This window comes from Saimiri boliviensis, chromosome 1 (genome assembly GCF_048565385.1).
Source record: "Saimiri boliviensis isolate mSaiBol1 chromosome 1, mSaiBol1.pri, whole genome shotgun sequence".
NCBI classification, from domain to species: Eukaryota; Metazoa; Chordata; class Mammalia; order Primates; family Cebidae; genus Saimiri; species Saimiri boliviensis.
The window spans coordinates 187,062,944-187,083,868 of record NC_133449.1 but is presented as its reverse complement, the minus strand read 5'-3'; the positions used below and the strand labels follow the sequence as shown (position 1 = coordinate 187,083,868).

The following is a 20,925-nucleotide window of genomic DNA, read 5'->3' as shown; positions in this document are numbered from 1 at the left end:
CTCCTGAAGCTGAGGGAGAGAAAGGGGTTATTTCGCTAATGAATAACCAGGGTATTCTTGATAAAAGAAAAGGAAATATTCTTAGTGTGAGTTGGGAGTGGAAGGCAACCAGCAAATTCGCATTACAGAAAATGATGATCCTCAGAAATTTCGAGTGAATTGCCCAGGGTTATGAAACAGTGGAGAATTTCTTGACACTGGAATTCAAGACTCTTTCCTAGATAAAGTTTCTAGAAAATTTAAAGTCATGAATATCCTTGACTTTTGACTTAAAGACCAGAAATATTTCTTCCCTTTATTTTTATTTTAAAAATATAAAATAATATTTGTCCATTAATGTAATTACTTTTTACATTTAAAATTTGTAATTACTAATGAAGTTATGAGCTAGAACATTAATGAATTTAGTATCTCATAGTGTTCACTAGTTTCTGAAAAGCAGAAATCTTAAGAATAAATTAATTTCAGTTTCCCAAACTGACTTGACCATTAAAAACAGTTTATATGATATATTTGCCTCCTGATTTGAGATGACTTCCTGTCTTTCCTGAGACTCCACTGAAATAAAAGTACAGAAACTTAAGAATGAATAAACTCCAAGAGTTAAGTCATAGATGGGCAAGGAAAAGAGAGGATCATCAAAGGAAGAACAATGTTAACAACTTTTTGGACAATAGGATGTGGTGGGAACATATGACTGGATAGAACAGAGCGCACAAAGTAGCAGCCGAACTCAGTCATGTGGGTCTGTGGTGGAGGAGGGAGGCAGCCTGTGCAGGCAGTGCTGGAGAGGCTTTTAGGCTCAGAGCCTGCAGGTGAGGAAGAGCATGGGGTGTGCAGAGAAGCCGAAAACAAGGAGATCCATTCAGGGCACAAGTTGGGTATTCCTCATCCGGAATGATCCAAAATTTGAAACTCTGAGTGCCGACATGATGCCACAAGAGGAAAATTCCACACGTAAGTACTTAATATAAACTGTTTCATGCACGAAAGTATTTAAAATATTGAATAAAACTATCTTCAAGCTATGTGTATAAGATATATAAGAAACATAAATGAATTTCATATGAAGACTTGGGTCCCATTTTCAAGATATCTCATTATATATATGCATATATTCTAAAATCTGAACACATCTGAAATCCAAAACGTGTGGTCCCAAGCATTTCATATAAGGGCTATCCAAGCAATGTCTGCATGGAACAGATGCCACTCATTCTATGCAGAATACATACAGCCTAATGTTTGTGACCAGACAAATTTTTAAAAAAATAGTTTTCTTATAAAAATAACAATATAACAATAACAAAAAGTAAACAGAATGGCTGGGAAGAGCTAAGTCTTATAATATGGATAGTAAGGCCCCCAAGTTTATAACCCCCTTCCCACCCACTTACCCCAAGGAAAAGCCCCCCTGACTGCGTGCTCCACCCATATGGTCTTTGCATTCAGGCAAGGGCCTGTGTGAGCACTCCTGCTAACATACTAGCAGATGAAACCCACTCAAGCCACCTTTCTTCAGTGTGATCTGATGATAATCAGGCATTTCAAGAAAACAAGTAGCATGAACAAAAAGACCAAGATGAACTAAAATACTGACTCTTCAGGAAAGAGATAATTCAGGACATGAAATATATCTTAAAAATTGATGTAATAAATCCAGAGATCTTCACAGTAGTATTACATCTCAAAGATTACAAAAGGATGCTACATAAAAGGAATAGTCTGAGAACACATGAGAGTTCTTAGAATTAAATGTGTTATCCAATTGAAAACATCCAGTAGATGCTCTCTCTAGTTGGAAAACTGTCCCATAAAGTACAGATACAGAAACTTCAAATAAAACATGTAAAGGACCAATCCAGGTCTAACACCTTACTTCTTTCTGGAGTTCCAGAAGAAAAGGGGTTAGGGAGTACAATACACAAGTAGGGAAGGCAATAATTGAAGGAAAAATAGTTGAAAACTTCCCCAGGTTATACAATATAAGCTTTTTTTTTTCCTTTCTTTTTGAGACAGAGTTGTGCTCTATCACTCAGTCCGGAGTGCAGTGGCACAATCTTGGCTCACTGCAACCCTCACCTTGCAGGTTCAAGTGATTCTCCTGTGTCAGTCTTCCAAATGGCTGGGATTATAGGTGCCTGCCACCACGGCCTGCTAATTTTGTATTTTTAGTAGAGACAGAGTTTCGTCACGTTGGCCAGGCTAGTCTCCAACTCCTGACCTCAAGCGATCCTCCCGTCTCAGCCTCTCAGAGTGCTAGGATTACAGGCATGGGCTACTGTTCCTGGCATGAGCATTTAAATAGGAAATGTGCTCCAAGGATAGAGAACAAAGAATGACAGAAGCCTTATAATGCCTAGACATACCTGGTAAAATTTCAGTACATTGGAGACAAGATCTATAATTTTCCAGAAAGAAAAAGCAAATGATGGAGAAGGCTGAAGTTCAGTTACGGCATCACTTCTTCTTTTGAGGCTGGTTTAATGGTCATATCTCTCCATTCTTCAGAAGAAACATTAATGTGTAAACTGGCACAAATTTTTAGACCAAGGATTTTCATGGAGTTGTGCATACATTACTTGTTCCATTTATTCCAATCATGTAGAATTTATCTTTCTGAGAAAGGTACATCTTAAATCACTTACTTGAAAATAATAGTTTTTGTTTATTTTTTTTTCTTTTTGTAAACAGTAATTAAATATACAATTAGTGTTGAGAGCTAAAGAGAAACAGCTCACAGAAATCAGGACTAAGGATAATCTAAGTTAATATTACAAATTCTTTTTTAAACAGTTTATTTGTAGAAAACACTTACAAAGCAAGTGTGAGGCTGGTTTATTAAACAGTAGTAGATGCCCCTGAGTTACTGTCTGCACAAGACCCTAACTTGACTAGCCTACCCTTCATTAATTCTTTAAATTATACAATATGATATCTTCCATTGGATCAGTAGTCCACAGTAGGTCAAAGAGTATTATATTTTTGACTTTTTCAGTTGTACGTAAAACATTTACTAAAATTGACCATGTGGGCTTGAAAATGTGTATTCTTAAATTCTCAAATGCAGTGAACTATATATAATCAGATCAGTGTTGTTAAGCATTCTGTTTATTAGTGTTTTTATTTTTAATTTTTGTAGGTACATAGTACATGTATATATTTATGGGGTACATGAAAGCATTCTGTTTAAATGTCTTATATTTTAACTTGCCACTTAGTCTGTAAGAACAAAGATGTGTTAAAATTTCCCACTTGAATTTATTATCATTATTGATATAATTGAGCTTAGTTCAGCCATCTGTGCTATCACTCCATCTTTTTCTATGATTTTTTTTTCTGTGATTTTTGGATTGGTGACCAATACTGTTTTTTTTTTCTTTCTATTGTTCCCCCATTAGTTTATATTTGTTCTTTTAATAGTTACCTGTTATCTTTACTTTCCTCTTGAATATTATAGGGGTCTTACAGTATTTTAACTCTGTTCACCCTGGATATTGGACTCTTGAGTTGACAGTTGTTTTATTTCAGCACTTGCAAAATATTGTGATACTTCTTTCTTGTCTTTGTGGTTTCTGATTTTTAAAACAATCACTGTCATATTATTCTTTCTCCTATTTTTAAGGTGTTGTTTTAAATAGGCTGCTTTCAATATTTTATTCTTGTCATTTTCAGAAATTTGATTTTGATATGTCTTGATGTGTATTTAAGTTTTTCATCTTTAGAGTTCTTTCAGCTTCTTGAATCTGTAGATTAATGTCTCTTGCCTGATTTGAAGGTTTTAGCCATTATTTCACTGAGTACACTTTCAGCTTCTTCTTCTTTCTCCTCTTATTCCAGCACTCTGATAACAGGAATGCTAGGTTTTTTATTATAAATCCACAGAGACTTGAGACCTTACTCATTTTTTTCAGCCTATTTTTTTTTTCTCCATTGGTTAGATTTGGTACATTCTGTTGTCTCCCAGTTCACTGACTCTTTCCTTGGTTCCTTGCTTTCCATTGTTAAACCCTTACCCTAAGCTTTTTATATCAGTTATTATATTTTTTAGTTCTAAAATTCATATTTGTTCTTCTTTATATCTTTATTTCTTTTGCCAAGATTTTATATTTCTTCCTTGAGTCTTTCTCTTGTGTTTTGTTTCAGTTGTATTCACAATTACTCATGGAAAAATTGTTATTGTGGCTGCTTTAAAATCATTGTCCAATTATCTTTACATCTTTGTCATCCTAGTGTTGGCATCTATTGATTATCTTTTTCATTCAGTTTGAGATTTTCCTGGTTCTTGGTACAATGAATAATTCTGATTGAATCTTACATATTTTTATCATTATGAGACTCTGGCCCTTATTTATACCTTCTCTTTTAGATGGTTTTCTCTGCTTCACCTGGGAAGATGGGATGTGGAAGACATCCCTTTGTTCTTCCCAGGCGAAGGTAGAATATTAGGCTCCTCACTTGGCCCTCAATGACAGTTGGAGGGTGAGGTGTGCTCCTAATTACTGTTAAGATGTAAAAGGTTCTTATTCTTTGCTTGGTTTCATCTGATGCCACCATAGAAGAGAAAGGGAGGAGTACTTTGTTACTGCTGGTGGCCCTGGAAGTCTAAGCTCCTGACATGGTTTCCGCTGACACCAGAAGAGGGGGCCCATTAACAGGTGGTGAAAGCCATGGTCCCTTAAGTGGTTATCTCTGTTACCAACCTATCATTTACACCTCATTACAGCCTTATAAGGGTGGAAGTCTAGGCTTCCCTCTATGCCTTTGCTGCCATTAGTGGGGATGGGGACCACAGTTTCTTCCATGGTGTTTGGCTGGAATAGAGTAGTTATGTTTACAAGTTTTCTGTCTTGCTAGGCTGCCCCTCTCTGGGTGCTGTAGCTAGACGGAACAGGCTTTGGATGCAGCTTTTTTGGTCTGTATCTCTGGGCATTTCCTGGTTGCCACCTTTTCAGCTCCAAGTCTTCCATATATAAGGCAAAACAGAAATCCAAGAAAGATAAAATTCATCACTGTGTATCTTAGTTTATTTTCTGCAGCTATAATAGAATGCCACAGACTGCATAAATTTGTAAAGAAAGGAGATGTATTTGGCTCATGGTTCTAGAGGCTGGGAAGTCCAAGATCGAAGGGCTGCATGTGGTGAGGGCCTTCTTGCTGTGATAAATCATGGTGGAAGTCATCACATGGCAAGAAAGGGGGAAAATCTACAAGACAGAAGATGGAGGCCAAACTTAGCCTGTTATCAGGATCTCACTCCCATTATAACTAACCTACTCCCATGATAATAGTATTAATCCAGTCATGAGGACAGGGCCTTCATGACCTAATCACCTCTTAAAGGTCCCACATCTTAATATCATTATCTAACAATTAAGTTCCAACTTGAGTTTTGGAGGCAACATTCAAATTATAGCACTGTGTCATTCCTCCAGTCCTGCTGTCCCTGGTAGGTCTGCTGTCTGTCTTCAGCCTTTCATAGCTTCTTGTATTTATTTTATGTACAATATCTAGGAGTTTTAGTTGAACTTAGCAGAAAGAATAGGAAAAAGTGTATCTCCATTTTATCAGAAGTAGATCCATTGACTTTTTGTTGGTTTCTTTAGTTTTATTACTCCCCAATTTTTAAAAATGTTTATACATACAAAGTTTACTGTCTTAACTGTTTTTAAGTGTGGAATTCAGCGACTTTAAAATACATTCATACTGTTAGGAAACTATCATCAACATCCATTCTCAAAATTCTCTATACCCATAATACAACCACTCTCCATTCCCCACTCTCCCAGCCCTTGTCAACCAACATTCTACTTTCTGTCTCTGATTTTGACTATTCCAAGTTCCTCATATAAAGGAAAGTACAGTATTTGTCTTTATGGCTGGCTTGTTTAACTTAGCAGACTGTCCTCAAGATTTACCTGTGATGTATTACGTGCCAGAATTTCCTTCCTTTTTGAGGCAAAGTAATATTCCATTTTGTGTGTAGAAGCCAGAAAGCACCCCCAGATGACTGGGAGTTGATTGAGCCAACACAGGATGAATTAGATCAAAAGCTGAAACAGAGACCTTTGTGAGAGAAAGAAGAGTGGAATCTCTGTAGCCCATCTTAGGATGCACCACTAGAAAGTCACTATATTTTTAACCTCTTTTACAAGTGGAAAGCCATCAGCAGAGGACTCTTATGAATATTGTATTAAGGAAGAATATAAAGACAAAAACCTGATAGCAAAATAAGAAAAGTAACAGTAAGAGAACTTTTGCTGCTTGTGGTGCATCCAGACACCAATTTTGGGATGAACTCCATCTGTCGGGTTCCCCAAAGCAAGCTAGAAGTGGGCCGCATCATTGAGTACACACAGTGTGACTGCCAGGGCTGCTCTGGCCTGAGGCTGTCACTCTCCACTCTGGACTCTGGGCTTTGTGGGTTCCTGCATGTGATGCCAGCCCCTTCCTGGGAGCAGTGAGCAGTGCCCCAGGCTGGAGTTGGAACACAGTCTCTGCAGGGAAGGCTTAACTGTCCATTAGCTGTGACTTGTAAAAATAAAACCTTTAAATCTCTTGAAAAAAAATATGCACATATATATATACACACATATATGTATACACACACATACATACATACTGACCATATTTTGCTTAGCCATTCATCAATGGACACGAGTTGGCTCTGTGTTTTAGCTTTTGTGAATAATGCTGCTGTGAACATGGGTGTACAAATATCTCTTAAAGATCCTGCTTTTGATTTTTAAGGTTTATACTGGAAGTGGAGTTGCTTGATCGTGTAATTCTATTCTTAATTTTTTGAGGAACCACCATACTTTTATCTACAGTGGCTGTACTATTTTATTTCCCACCAACAGTGCTCAAGAGTTTCAATGTCTCCTCATCCTCACTAGCACCTGTTATTCCCTGGGTTTTTTATATTAGTCATACTGATGGGAGTGAGGTGGTATCTCACTGTAGTTTTTATTTGCATTTTTCTAATAATTGCTGATGGTGAGCATCTTTTCATGATTTTATTGGCCATTTAAGTCTTTTACCATTACTTAATTGGGTGTTTTTCTTTTTAATTGTTGACTGTTAAGAGTTCTATGTATATTCTGGATATTCTTCCATTATTATATATCATTTACAAATATATACTCCCATTTTATATATTGCCTTTTTTGATAGCAGAAAACTTTAAATTTTCATGAAGTCCATTTGTCTGTTTTTTTCTGTTGTTGCCTTTGTGCCTTGGATATCATACCCAAGAAATCATTGCCAAATCCAGTGTCACAAAGCTTTTTCTTTGTGTCATCTTCTACGAGTTTAATAGTTTAGGTCTTACATTTAGGCCCTGGATCCATTTTGAGTTAATTTTTGTATATGTTGTTAGGTAAGGAACCAGTTTCATTCTTCTGCGTGTGGATATCCAGTTTTCCTAGCACAATTTGTTGAAAAGACTATCTTTACACCTTTGAATGATCTTACACTCTTGTCAACAAACCATTGGACCATATATGTGAGGTTTTAATTCTGGACTGTTTATGCTATTATATTGGTCTATGACTATCATATGCCAGTACCACCTGTTTTCATTTACTGTAGCTTTATAGAAAGTTTAAAAATCTGGAAGTGTGAGTTTTCCAGCTATGTTTTTTTTTTTTTTTCAAGATTATTTTGGGTGTTTGAGTGTCCCTTGAAGCTTCATATGATTTTTTGAATGGATTTTTATATTTCTGCAAAAATTAAAAAAAATTTATTATTTTTTATTGCATTTTAGGTTTTGGGGTACATGTGAAGAACATGCAAGATTGTTGCATAGTTACACATATGGCAGTGTGATTTGCTGCCTTCCTCCCCATCACCTATATCTGGCATTTCTCCCCATGCTGTCTCTCCCCAACTCCCCATGCCCCGCTGTCCCTCTCCTATTCCCCCCTTCAACAGACCCCAGTGTATGATGCTCCCCTCCCTGTGTCCATGTGTTCTCATTGTTTAACACCCACCTATGAGTGAGAACATGTGGTGTTTGATTTTCTGTGTCAGTTTGCTAAGAATGATGGTTTCCAGGTTCATCCATGTCCCTACAAAGAACAGGAACTCATCGTTTTTTATGGCTGCATAGTGTTCCATGGTGTATATGTGCCACATTTTCCCTGTCCAGTCTATCATCAATGGGCATTTGTGTTGGTTCCAGGTCTTTGCTATTGTAAACAGTGCTGCAGTGAACATACGTGTGCATGTGTCCTTATAGTAGAACGATTTATAATCCTTTGGATATATACCCAGTAATGGGATTGCTGGGTCAAATGGAATTTCTATTTCTAGGTCCTTGAGGAATTGTTACACTGTCTTCCACAATGGTTGAACTAATTTATGCTGCCACCAATAGTATAAAAGGGTTCCTGTTTCTCCACATACTCTCCAGCATCTGTTGTTTACAGATATTTCAATGATCGCCATTCTAACTGGCGTGAGATGGTATCTCAATGCGGTTTTGATCTGCATTTCTCTAATGACCAGTGATGATGAGCATTTTTTCATGTTTGTTGGCCTCCTGTATGTCTTCTTTTGTAAAGTGTCTGTTAATATCCTTCACCCACTTTTGAATGGGCTTGTTTGTTTTCTTGTAAATCTGTTTCACTTCTTTGTAGATTCTGGATATCAGCCCTTTGTCAGATGGGTAGATTGCAAAATTTTTTTCCCATTCTGTTGGTTGCCAATTCACTCTAATGACTGTTTCTTTTGCTGTACAGAAGCTGTGGAGTTTGATTGGGTCCCATTTGTCTATTTTGGCTTTTGTTGCCAATGCTTTTGGTGTTTTGGTCATGAAGTCCTTCCCTATGCCTATGTCCTAAATGGTTTTGCCTAGATTTCCTTCTAGGGTTTTATCATGTTAGGTCTTATGTTTAAGTCTTTAATCCATCTGGAGTTAATTTTAGTCTAAGGTGTCAGGAAGGGGTCCAGTTTCTGCTTTCTGCACATGGCTAACCAGTTTTTCCAACACTGTTTATAAAAAAATAGGGAATCCTTTCCCCATTGTTTGTTTTTGTCAGGTTTGTCAAAGATCAGTTGGTTGTAGATGTGTGGTGTTGCCTCCGAGGCCTCTGTTCTGTTCCATTGGTCTGTGTCTCTGTTATGGTACCAGTACCATGCTGTTTTGATTACTATAGCCTTGTAGTATAGTTTGAAGTTCTATAGTGTGATGCCTCCAGCTTTGTTCTTTCTACTTAGAATTGACTTGGCTATGTGGGCTCTCTTTTGGTTCCGTATGAAGTTAAGTTTGTTTTTTCCAGTTCTGTGAAGAAGGTCATTGGTAGCTTGATTGGGATAGCTTTGAATCTGTAAATTACTTTGGGCAGTATGGCCATTTTCATGATATCAGTTCTTCCTAACCATGAGCATCGAATGTTTCTCCATCTGTTTGTGTCCTCTCTTATTTTGTTGAGCAGTAGTTTGTAGTTCTCCTTTAAGAGGTCCTTTACATTCCTTGTTAGTTGTATTCCTAGGTATTTTATTCTCTTTGAAGCAATTGTGAATGGCAGTTCATTATTGATTTGGCTCTCTTTAAGTCTGTTATTGGTGTATAGGAATGCTTGTGATTTTTGCACATTGATTTTGTATCCTGAGACTGCTGAAGTTGCTTATCAGTTTCAGGAGATTTTGGGCTGAGATAACGGGGTCTTCTAAATATACAATCATGTCATCTGCAAATAGAGACAATTTGACTTCCTCCTTTTCTATTTGAATATGCTTTATTTCTTTTTCTTGCTTGATTGCTCTCACTAGAACTTCCAATACTATATCAAATAGGAGTGGTGAGAGAGGGCATCCTTATCCAGTGCCAGATTTCAAAGGGAATGCTTCCAGTTTTTGTCCATTAAGTATGATATTGGCTGTTGGTTTGTCGTAAATGGCTTTTATTATTTTGAGATACGTTCCATCATTACCTAGTTTATTGAGGGTTTTTAGCATAAAGGTCTGTTGCATTTTGTCAAAGGCCTTTTCTGCATCTATTGAGATAATCATGTGGTTTTTGTCTTTGGTTCTGTTTATGTGGTGAATTGTGTTTATAGACTTACGTATGTTGAACCAGCCTTGCATCCCCGGGATGGAGCCTACTTGATCATGGTGGATAGGCTTTTTGATGTGCTATTGCAATCAGTTTGCCAGCATTTTATTGAAGATTTTTGCATCTATGTTCATCATGGATATTGGCCTGAAGTTTTCTTTTCTTGCTGGGTCTCTGCCAGGTTTTGGTATCAGGATGATGTTGGTCTCATAAAATGATTTGGGAAAGATTCTCTCCTTTTGGATTGTTTGGAATAGTTTGAGAAGGAATGCTACCACCTCCTTTTTGTATGTCTGGTAGAATTCACCTGTGAACCCTTCAGGACCTGGGCTTTTTCTGGGTGGTAAGCTTTTAATTGCTGCCTCAGCTTCTGCCCTTGTTATTGATCTATTCAGGGTTTTGACTTCTTTCTGGTTTAGGCTTGGGAGGATGCAAGTGTCCAAGAATTTAATCAATTTCTTCCAGGTTTACTAGTTTATATGCATGGTGTTGTTTGTAATAATCTCTGATGATGGTTTGTATTTCTGTGGAATCTGTGGTGATATTTCCCTTTATCATTTTTTTGTTGCATCTATTTGACTAGTCTCTCTTTTCTTTTTTATTAATCTGGCTAGTAGTCTGTCTATTTTGTTGATCTTTAGAAAAACCAGCTCCTGGATTTATTGATTTTTTGAAGGGTTTTTTGTGTCTCTATCTCCTTCAGTTCTGCTCTGATCTTAGTTATTTCTTGTCTTCTGCTAGGTTTTGAGGTTTTTTTATCTTGTTTCTCTAGCTCTTTCAATTTTGATGATACGATGTCAATTTTAGATCTTTCCTTGCTTCTTATGTGGGCATTTATTGCTACAAGTTTTCCTCTAGACACTGCCTTAAATGTGTCCTAGAGATTCTGGTATGTTGTATCTTCATTCTCGTTGGTTTCAATGAATATCTTTATTTCTGTCTTCATTTCATTGTTTATCCAGGCAACATTCAAGAGCCAGTTCTTCAGTTTCCATGAAGCTGTGCTATTCTGAGTTACTTTCTGAATTCTGAGTTGAAATTTGATTGCGCTGTGGTCTGAGAGACTGTTTGTTATGATTTCCATTCTTTTGCATTTGCTGAGGAGTGATTTACTTTCAATTATGTGATCAATTATACAGTAGGTGTGATGTGGTATGGAGAAGAATGTATATTCTGTAGATTTAGGGTGGAGAGTTCTGTAAATATCTATTAGGTTTGCTTGGTCCAGGTCTGAGTTCAAGTCCTGGATATCCTTGCTAACTTTCTGTCTCATTGATCTGTCTAATATTGACAATGGGGTATTAAAATCTCCCACTATTAATGTGTGGGAGTCTAAGTCTCTTTGTAAATAATTAAGAAGTTGCTTTATGTATCTGGGTGCTCCTGTATTGGGTGTATATATATTTAGGATCATTAGCTCTTCTTGTTGCATTGATCCTTTTACCATTATGTAATGTCCTTGTTTGTCTCTTTTGATCTTTGTTGGTTTAAAGTCTGTTTTATCAGAGACTGGGATTGCAACTTCTGCTTTTTTTTGCTCTCCATTTGCTTGGTAAATTTTCCTCCATCCCTTTATTTTGAGCCTTTGTGTATCCTTGCATGTGAGATGGGTTTCCTGAATACAGCACACCGATAGGTTTTGGCTTTTTATCTAATTTGCCAGTCCATGTCTTTTGATTGGGGCGTCTAGCCCATTTACATTTAGGGTTAATATTGTTGTGTGTGAATTTGTTCCTGCCCTTTTTGATGCTAGCTGGCTGTGTTGCTCATTAGTTGATGCAGTTTCTTCATTGTGTAGATGCTCTTTACCATTTGATATGTTTTTAGAGTGGCTGGTACTGATTGTTCCTTTCTATGTTTAGTGCGTCTTTCAGGAGCTCTTGTAAAGCAGGCCTAGTGGTGATGAATCTATCAGTAATTGCTTCTTCATTAAGGATTTTATTTCTTCTTCGCTTATGAAGCTAAGTTTGGCTGAATATGAAATTCTGGGTTGAAAGTTCTTTTCTTTAAGGATTTGAATATTGGCCCCCACTCTCTTCTGGCTTGTAGAGTTTCTGCTGAGAGATCCGCTGTGTCTGATGGGCTTCCCTTTGTGGGTAACCTGACCTTTCTCTCTGGCTGCCCTCAGCATTTTCTCCTTCATTTCAACCCTGGTGAATCTGATGGTGCCTTGGTGTTGCTCTTCATGAGGAATATCTTTGTGGTGTTCTCTGTATTTCCTGGACTTGAATATTTGCCTGCCTTGCTAGGTTGGGGAAGTTTTCCTGGATAATATCCTGAAGAGTGTTTTCCAGCTTGTATTCATTCTCTCCATCACATTCAGGTACACCTATCAAACATACATTAGGTCTTTTCACATAGTCCCATATCTCTTGGAGACTTTATTCGTTCCTTTTTACCCTTTTTCCTCTAATCTTGCCTTCTCATTTTATTTCATTGAGTTGATCTTCAACCTCTGATATCCTTTCTTCTGCTTGGTCAGTTCAACTGTTGAAACTCTTGTTTTTCAGCTCCATCAATTCACTTATATTCCTCTCTGATTTGTCCATTCTTGTTAGCATTTCATCAAATCTTTTTTCAAGGTTCTTAGTTTCTTTGCATTGGGTTAGAACATGTTCTTTTAGCTCAGAGAAGTTTCTTATTACCCACCTTTTGAAGCCTGTTTCTGTCAATTCATCGGACTCATTCTCTATCCAGCCTTTTTCCCTTGCTGGTGAGGAATTGTGATCCCTTGTAGGAGGAGAGGCATTCTGGTTTTGGATGTTTTCATCCTTTTTGCCCTGGCGTCTTCCCATCTTTGTGGATTTATCCACCTTTCATCTTTGTAGTTGTTGACTTTCAGATTGGGTCTCTAAGTGGATTTTCAGTTTGTTGCTGATGAAGTTATTTCTTTCTGTTTCTTCATTTTTCTTCTAACATTCAGGCCCCTCTGCTGTAGGACTGCTGAGGTCCACTCCAGGCCCTGCTTGCCTGGGGATCACCTGCAGTGGCTACAGAACAGTAAGGGTTGCTGCCAGTTTCTTCTTCTGCTGTCTTTATCCCAGAAGGATACCTGCCAGATGTCAGAGCTCTCCTTTATGAGGTGACTCTTTGGATATATGGAGGTCAGGGAGCTGCTTGAGGAGATAGTCTGTCCTTTATAGGAGCTCACGTGCTGAGCTGTGATCTCCATTGTTCATTCAGAGCTGCTGGGCAGGTACGTTTAAGTCTGCTGTGGCAGAACTCATAAATGCCTTTTTTTTTTCCTAGGTGCTCTGTCCCATGGAGTTAGGGCTTTATTTATAAGTTTCTGTCATGCTGCTGCCTTTTTTCATGGCTGCCCTGCCCAGTGAGGAGGCAGGCTATTCACAGTCTGCCTGCAGTGGCTTTGCTGAGCTGCTGTGGTCTCTACCCAGCTGCCATGTGAACCTCCCTGCAGTCCTGTTTATATGGGTACAGTTACAACTGCCTCAACAATGGCGGCCCACGTCTGTAATGGCTGACTCTCTGTCATGGCGGGCTGTTTCAGCAATGGTGGGCTGCCTCAGCAAGGGCAGACTACCTCAGCAATGGCAGACTACCTCTGTAGTGGTGGACTGCCTTGGTTCAACTGTCTCGGGTTCAGCTGTGCTTACTGTGAAACTCTCAATCCAGAGTGTTTCAGATTGCTGTTTTTTTGTCAGGTGGGACCAGCCGAGCCTGATCACCTGGCTCCCTGCCTCAGACCCCCTTTTTTTCCTTTCCGTTGAATGGTCAACTGTCTCCCAGGTGTTCCAGTTGCCTGTTGAAAAGGTGCTGGGATCCGTGTGATTTCCTGTGCGGCAGCCCACCTCGCCTGCGCTGGCTGGAACAGCCACGCTGAGATTCGTGGTACCTTTTTACCTGGGAATCTCCTGGCCTAGCTCCCTGTTTCAGTCCCCTTTTTTATTGGTTGAATGGGCGACTCTGTCTCCCAGGAGCTCCAATCGCCAGCTAAAACGGCACCCGGACCCATGTTTTTTGTGCAGAGACCCGCTGCACTGGCCAAAACAGCCGCACTGGTGGCCCATGGGGCTCCTCTGCCTGGGAATCTCCTGGTCTGTGGGCAATAAAAGTCCATCTGGAAATGTGGCGTCCACTCACCCTCTGCGCTTTCTCTGGGAGCTGCAGTCCTGAGCTGCTCCTAATCGGCCATCTTGGATTTGTCCACACCAAAAAAATATTTTGGAATTTTAATAGGGATTGCCCTAAATCTGTAGATCACTTTGGGTAATAGTGACATTTTAGCAATTTCAGGTCTTCTAATCCGTGAACACGGGATACCTTTACATTTATTTGTATCTTCTTTAATTTCTTTCAGACACGTTTTGTAGTTTTCATTGTATAAGTCTTTCACCTCCTTGGTTAAGTTGTTTCCTAAGTATTTTATTCTCTTTGATGCTATTGTGAATGAAAATAGTTTATTAATGTCCTTTTTGGATTGTTCATTGTTAGTATATCAAAGTTGATTTTGTATCATACTACTTGACTGATTTGCCTGTCAGTTATAATGGTATTTTTGGAGAGCCTTTATGGTTTTCTTTTCTTCCTTTTTTTTCTTTTTTAGACTCAAAGTCTCACTCTGTTGCCAGGCTGGAGTGGCATGGTGCGATCTTGGTTTCTCCAACCTCAGCCTCCCAGATTCAAGCTATTCTCTTGCCTCAGCCTCCCAAGTAGCTGAGATTACAAGTGCACACCACCATGCCCAGCTAAGTTTTGTGATTTTAGTAGAGACAGGGTTTCACCATGTTGGCTTGGATGGTCTCCATGTCTTGACCTTGTGATCCACCTGCTTCAGCCTCCCAAGTGCTGGGGGTACAGGCATGAGCCACCATGCCCAGCCAGGGTTTATTACATGTAAGATCATATCACATGCAAACATGGATCATTTTACTTCTTCCGTTCCAGTTAAGATATCTTTATTTCTTTTTCTTTCCTAATTGCTCTGGCTTAGACTTTGAGTACTCTGTTGAATAGAAATGAGGAAAACAGGCATCATAGTTTTGTTCATGGTTGTAGAAGAAAAGCTTTCACTGTTTCACTGTTAATTATGTTTGCTATGGGTTTTAAATATATCACATTTATTATGTTGAGATATTTTTGTCTATTCCAATTTTGTTGAATATTTTTATCATGAAAGGGTGTTAAATTTTGCCAAAAGGGTTTTTTTTTTTCTTTTTCTTTTTTTTTTTTTTTTTTTTTGAGACGGAGTTTCGCTCTTGTTACCCAGGCTGGAGTGCAATGGCACAATCTCAGCTCACCGCAACCTCTGCCTCCCGGGTTCAAGTGATTGTCCTGTCTCAGCCTCCCAAGTAGCTGGGATCACAGGCTCCCACCACCATGTCTAGCTAATTTTTGTATTTTAGTAGAGACAGGTTTTCACCGTGTTGGTCAGGCTGGTCTCGAATTCCTGAACTCAGGTGATCCACCCACCTCGGCCTCCCAAAGTGTTGGGATTGCAGGCATGAACCACCATGCCTGACCACCAAAAGGTTTTTTTCTGCATCAATTAGATAGATGATCATGGATTTGTTTCTCTTCTGTTAGTGTGGTATATTACATTGACTAATGTTTATAGTAGAACCACCCTGTGTTCCACGAGTAAATCCTACTTGGTCATACTTTATAGTGTTTTTATTTTTTAATTTAAACATTTTTTTTGTAGTTTTAGTAGAGAAGCGGTCTCGCCATTGTTGCCCAGGCTGTCTCAAACTCCTGAGCTCAAGCAATCTGCCCACCTCAGCCTCCCAAAGTGATGGGATTACAGGCTTGAGCCACCCTGCCTGACCAGTATAGTCTTATGCTGCTGAATTTGATTTCCAGTATTTTGTTGAAGAGTTTTGCATCAGTGTTCATCAGGAGTTTGGGTCTGTAGTTTTCTTTTTTGGTGGTATCTTTGTCTGGCTTTGGTATCAGGGTAATGCTGGCTACCTAGAATGAGTTAGGGTGTATTTCCTTCCATTCAATTTTTTGGAAAAGTTTGAGAAGGATTGGTGTCAGTTCCTTAAATATTTGATAGAATTTAATGAATCCCTCAGGTCCAGAGCTTTTCTATGTCAGGAGATTTTTTATTATAGGTTATACATCCTATTAGTAAAAGACCTGTTCAAATTTTCTAGTTCTTCATGGTTTAGTCTTGGTATATTTTGTGTTTCCTTCTAGAATGGGCATATTTTCATTTGTCCATTTCATTTAGATTATACAATTTTTCTTTATTTCCCCATATTCCATTTTTCTCTGCTCTAATCTTTATTTCTTTCTTTCTTCTTGCTTTGAGATAGATCTCAAAATATTTTACTTATTTATTTATATTACAGACAAGGTCTTCCTGTGTTGCCCAGGCTGGTCTAGAACTCCTAGACTCAAGCGATTGCCCACGTCAGCCTCACAAAGTGCTAGGATTACAGGTGTGAGCCACCGTGCCCAGCCTAATTTCCTGGGATCTTTATCTTCATGCAGCTTTTATGACTAGAATTAAACTGAATTTACCAGGAGAATTTTTATTTGTTTTTGCTGATCATTTGAGAGGACTATCAATTGAGACTTCTTAAGGCATTGTTTTTTTGTTTTTAATTTTTTCGACCACACTGATGGCATTGATTTAGGTTACATTAATTTAATGCTTTCCAGGTTCACTTACCTGTAAAGGAACTGAAGCAGCTATGTTGTCTGGGTTAAATACTCAGGATTCACCATCTCATGCCAGGAAAATTTAGGACACAGACGCACAATGAGGAGTTTAGGAGCAGAGGTTTAATAGGCGAAAGAAAGAGAAAGGAAAAGAGCCCTCTCTGCAGATAGACTTAATATCATGGTATTTACAGAATAACAGAATCTCTGAATAATGGAGTCTCCGTGTCTGCCTTTGACCCTTTTCAAACACCCGCAGTGTTTAAGAGGCATTTTCCTTCAAAGTAGGCTGCTTTCCCCTCCCTACACTGGATGTGTTTTCCACCTGTTATCTTTCTTTTTCCATGAGCTTCTTTACTTTCCTAAAGTAAAGATTTGACAGTAACTTGATTTTCTTCTCCATGATGCAGTAAAAACTGGTATTTTATTTTGAAAATTGTTGTCAGTAGCTGCTTTGCTGCCTTTATCACTGTTGCTTCATGAAAATGCTTAAACAACATCCCGTCTGCCTTTAGAGACAAATGGTCATTAAGTATCAGGCAGGGCGTGTCTTTTACCACCATGTAATGTTTTCTCTGGTGTTCTTTCTCACTTGATAAGCAGTGTTGTAATAGTGGGAATTACAAACTGCTACAAACTGCTAGTTTGTAGCAATAATCTACAAAATTTTTGGTCCTTAAACTATTTTGTGAACCACATTTTCATCTATACTAGAGTGTACTCATGAACTTATTTTTCATGACTGTAAACTGCTTGTATTTTATTCTTAAATTACCTAAAATTTCTATTTTATGGCCATAAGCCATTTTTAGGTACATATTTTCACCTTTTTCTAATTTCTTTAAATAGTACCAGCAGTTAATATCCTTTTAGGGAGCCTTTTCTTCAAGTCCTGTGCAGACCCCCAAAGTTCTTGCTTGTTTGTTTAAATCACTTCACGAGAATTGCAGAGAAGCCATAATTGAGCTGAAAACAGATTAAATTAAAGTGAACTGAGACTCAGGTCTTTAATGCTTTCTGGGTTCACTTACCAGAGAAGGGGTTCCCTCTTAGTCATCTCATCAAAATCACAAACACTGCTAGGATTTTGAGTCACGAAAACTACAATAGTTAAGTTTAGAACAGTTTCTAATTACTGTCTTAGAATTATTATTATTTTTAAGTTACTTTTACTTCTTAATGGTGTTTTCTCATCATTCACAGAATTATGGATGTCTATATAAGTAAAAAATTCTTATGTAAAATGTTTATCTTTTCTCTCTTTTTCTCCACCTTCCATTTTTTTTTTTTTTTGGTCTTAAGTCAAATATGGTCAAACATGAACCTATCTTTCTAGCCATCCACCTCTGGCCGAGGATTCATTGAAAATTTCTCCTTTAATCCACATCTGACAAGGTAAAGGCATTGATGAAGCTGAGTAAAGTCGGAGTGCAGCAGGGAAGCCCCATGCTATCCATCCTTATTGCCATCCTAACCCTGACAGCTCAGGTTCTTAGAAGTTTTAGATTAAGAAGTGATTTGTCATGGCAGTCTTGGTTCTTACCACAGATTTCCTTTAAACTGCATCTGAAGGAAAGAACAAGACCTTGTGTATTTGGGAGAGGGTGGGGGTTGGTAAAAGAGCAGTGTATAATTTGAACTTTATGAAATCATCATAGAAGCCTGTAGAATAGTTTCTATGATGGTCCTGCTTATAATATGAGACAAACTGTTGTTTGTTCTTGTTAAAGATTGTGACCAGTGTGTTAAATAATATTAATGGCTGGAATTGTCAGTACTTAACAGTACCTTCCTTCTACAAGTGACTTTATTGATCGATACAGACTCAATGTAATGGGGGCAGATTATTTTTACTGATTTTATCGAAACCTTAACCAAGTTTGTTAGTGTGCCACATATCTTTAAATAGATCTAGATGATGATGTAGATTAAGAAAAGCAAACCGCCATCCATCTCTTTTTGATCTGTTAATAACTTAAATCCATCATTGCTAGCAAGTGTTTTCAGATTGTGTTGTACATACATGTTTCTGTTGTGCCTGGTTAGAAATACTATAACCCAGTTTCAGTGGTTGGTTTTTCATACAGAAAAATGCTAATCACTTATCTAGGATTTGGCAGACAAGTTTGTCATCATAATTGTTGAATGTATTGACAAAATATGAAAATGAGAAAAACATTAGAAGTCTCTGTTTTGTAAATTTAGTTTTTGCAGACAGTGACCTATAGATTTGTAAGTTTTACTTATGGTAGTTCTATGAGACTTTTTGTGCTAACCTGGAACCTCTTTATAAAGGCTACAGATAATTTCTTAGAACAATGTATGACATTTCCCTTTATAGTTTTTTAAGGCCTGCATGGTAACTATGGAGAATTGTGCTACTTAGTTTCAAATATATTTTATTTTTCCCAATGATTTACATGCTTTCCATTTATCTCAAAATGATATGTACTTTATTTAAAAAAATTTTTTAGTGCTGCAAATAATTTCTTAGAACAATGTATGATATTTCTTTTCATATTTTTAAGGCTTGCATTATAACCATGGAGAATTGTCCTACTTAATTTCAAATACATTTTATTTTTTTCAGTGATTTCCATGTTTTCCATTGATCCCAAAATATAGCATGTATTTTAAATATGATATATCTCCTTTAAATGATATGTGTTTCACTTAAAATAATTTTTACTGCAGAGCAGTGTTTGAAATTTCTAAAACCATCTATACATATGATTTCTTTAAAGGAAAACAGTACACTCTCTTTTCTAAGAAATAAACCAGCATTTTAAAAATTCAGGTAATGCATTATTGCTCACCTTGGATAGACAAGCCTGATGAAAGCCAAGCCTACCAGGCTGTGGGAAATGAGCCTTCAGAGGTGACATGGGCCAGTGGAGGAGGCATCAGTAATGGCATTTTGTGAAGCTGTGGCAGTAATGGCAATTAGAAATAACAAAACTGTGTATGATTTAATGGAGAGGAATTTATGTGAGAGAAGGGAATGGAATAAAAATATTAACTCCAGTGGATTGTGGCCCCAAAGATTTGATTGGGCTTAAAAGATAAAACTTTGGGAGTTTTAAACCTAAGAATTATAAAATATTGACCACCTGGTTTGGCAATGCATACTGATTTTTAAAAATACCTTCAGCAGTCGTTAAGTTCAATGACCTCAGCTAGAACCCCCTGTTAATAAGGTGAATGTTTTGGGTTAAATCCTTTTCTAGGCCGGGCATGATGGCTCATGCCTGCAATCCTAGCACTTTGGGAAGCCAAGGTGGGCAGATCACTTGAGGTCAGGAGTTTGAGATCAGCCTGGCCAACGTGGTGAAAACCTGTCTCTACTAAAAATGCAATAATTAGCCAGACCTGGTGGCATATAGCTGTAGTCCCAGCTACTCGGGAGGCTGAGGCAGGAGAATTGCTCGAACTTGGGAGGCAGAGGTTGAAATGAGCTGAGATTCTGCCACTGTACTCCAGCCTGGATGACAGAGTGAGACCCTGTCTCAAAAATTGATTAATTAATTAATTCTTCTCTAAAGCTGGCCGTGCTGGTTGGTGGCTCACAGCTGCATGCTGCTTCAAAAAGAAAACTGGTGGGGTGTGGCATGACATTGCACGGACCTGTGCTAATTTCCAGAAAGCCAGTTCAAAGCCCCTTTTAGAAATAAAAGGCGGTGTCATTTCATGTATATGGACAGAAAGACCACATGTTACCTTCTCTTCACATTCAGACTTCTCTGAAAAAGTAGATGGTTTTATCTGATGAAAACATAGTCCTTGAGTTGGTGTTATATTTCTGTGAGCATTAGTCTTTTTAAAGTGGCTTTGGGCTTTACTCTCTTTCAGTACTGCAATCTTCCATTCAGAGAAGATTTTAGGAATTCAGACATTATTCTGGAGATATTTTTATTAGTATTTTATTAGATTTTTGTGTGATGGAATCATGAGTTTTAAAAGAACTAGCATTTGTAGTGAGTTTCAATTTTAGCTTGATGACTCCAGTTTAATCCAAGGAAGATCACTAAGAGTCTATTTTGTAGTCATTTACTGTCTAATATAGGTAATCTGTTTCTTCATAGACATTAAGAGTTCTCTTCTTGCAGGTTAATATATTTTACCAACAGTATTTTTTGTTATTGTTCTGACTATATAATACATATGTATACACATATCTAACATCGCTGGAAAACAAATAACAAAAATAATTTTCTGTAATTCATCCACTTAGAACAATAGTT

At 37.9% G+C, this 20,925-nt stretch overlaps 1 protein-coding gene and 1 pseudogene across 5 annotated transcripts in view; both read left to right on the top strand.

The window, feature by feature from the left end:
* SNX24 (sorting nexin 24) overlaps positions 1 to 20,925 on the top strand; it is a 194,056-nt gene that overhangs the window by 108,721 nt on the left and 64,410 nt on the right. The window lies entirely within an intron of this gene.
* On the top strand, positions 828 to 19,223 carry LOC141581787 (protein BUD31 homolog pseudogene; annotated as a pseudogene).